Genomic DNA, 2,247 nt, shown 5'->3' on the forward strand with positions numbered 1-2,247 from the left:
AGCGTCTCAAGCAATCCTCTTTCACTTGCAAGTACTTCACACACATATATACGTGCATATATATATATATATGTATATAAATCCACCTTCTTCCTTTTGCTTGTACACCTCACCATCATCATATAAAGTAATCTGATCTCCTCTCTTTTCTCTCTTCCTCTGATCTTCCTCCGTCTCACTAAACCAAGAAACTGAAAATGGCGAGACCTAATAATCCTAGTAATCTTCTTCTTCTTATAATGTCGACCGTGTTAACGTTGATTTCTTTTACAGTTGCAAGTAATCTGACTACGTCCGAGAAGCTAGATCAAACAGTGATTGATCCTGAAATAAAATGCGGTGCATGTCCTTGCGTCGACCCATGTGCCCAGCTCCCTCCTCCTCCTCCTCCGCCTCCGTCGCCGCCTCCTCCTCCTCCACCGCCGAAGACGGTGTACTGTAATCCGGTGGCGCCGCCTCCGCCGAGGTTTATTTACGTGACGGGTGTGCCTGGTCAGTTGTACTACACTGATGCGGATGAGTGGGGGTTTTACTCGGGTGCCGGGCGAAATGGGGCGATGGCTTTAATGGTTTTGATGGGATACGGAGTGTTTGGTCTCTGGGAAAATTGGTAAACGATCTTAATGTACGAACTAGAAAATATTTGTTACGCAGTCAGATCTGCTCGTAGTTTTAATTATATGTTAATCGTAATTAATTAAGTAATAATTTGATTGTTTCTTTTTTAATTATGAAAGTAATATTATGATTTCAAGTTAATCTAATTTAATATTTAATTCAAATTTTCTGTTTTTAGTTTTTTTTTTTTCGTAAATCTAATAGATTAATTAATTAAATAAATTAAATATAATTAATCAATCATGAAGGGTTAACCAAATTATACAGAAGGTCCTAAAACCTGTCAATACACCAAAACATTGTATTTAATTAATGTGTGTGTGTGTATATGTATATATATATATGTATATGTATATGTATATGTATATGTATATATGTAGTTGCACTTGTCTTTTCTACTTGTCTGTCAGTGCATCTGCTCTGACTCACTTCTGCCACAAACACCTTCTCTCCCAACCTACTCCTTCTATCCACCCCTTTTGCCAAAATGTAAACTCGTGCCCATAAATTTGACCATTCCGTTAAAAATTACAACACAGCACTAAATCCAACGGTTCAAATTAAAAAAGAAAATGCATTCAAGATCCAACCGTCCGAATTATTCTTTTCGCAATTAATAAACACTAACCATATATATATATATATGTGTATGTGTAGATGTATATATATATATATATATATGCATATAATTCAATAAATCCAACGATTCATATCGATTTCAAGGGGGGATGAAATACACCTTCTCTTGCAGCTAGCTACCAATAGTTCCTCACAATATTAATTACAGCAGTCTGAAAAAGCAAAAAGCAGCCAATTTTCACCCGCTTACGATTGTGACTCTTTTCACAATTGTTTAGCAGCTAGATCCGTCTCTTTCAAAAGTTCTCCACACTATCAATTAATATATATATATATATATATATACAACCGCATGTATACATATATATATATGTATCACGCTCTCTCTTTCTCTTTCAATATATATGTATGTCACCATACAGTACTCCTCCCATCAGCCATCACACACCATGGCCAAAGAAATCGGCCAAGCAATGACCCACTACTCTCTACTTGTTGTAATTATTACAGTGCTACTGAGTTTCCCACCCACATCCAAATCACAAGCTACTACACTATCAGCCCAGAATGCAAATGAATGCTCCTCTTCTTGCCTACCACCGCCACTTACACTGCCGCCACCTGCAGAGTGGCTGCAGCCGCCACCAATGTTGCCGCCGTGGTTCACATCGCCTCCGCCGCCAAACCCAATACTGTTTTATTTCCCGTGGTACTACAAGAATCCACCTCCCCCGCCTGAGTTTTCGGCTGCGAAGGGAATGCATCTTGGTCGATCTGTGGTACAAACGGTTCTTGGTATTATTACCGCCGTAATAATTTTTTACTTTTGATCTTTTGAAGTTTTGCCAGTCTGCTTAGAGTAATATGGATCGTAAAGAAAGTTGGTGGTACTCAAAAGTTCCGCATAGATCTCTGATATACGGTTTTGTCAACCTGTTCAAATTACAAGGACTGATTTTTTCTTCTGAGTCGTGTGTGTATATCTATATATATATATATGTACCCATATATATAATCAAAGATTCTTGGTATAATACTATCACGGTAAAC

Source organism: Carica papaya, chromosome 1 (assembly GCF_054855325.1).
Source record: "Carica papaya isolate Zhongbai chromosome 1, ASM5485532v1, whole genome shotgun sequence".
In the NCBI taxonomy this organism is placed as follows: Eukaryota; Viridiplantae; Streptophyta; class Magnoliopsida; order Brassicales; family Caricaceae; genus Carica; species Carica papaya.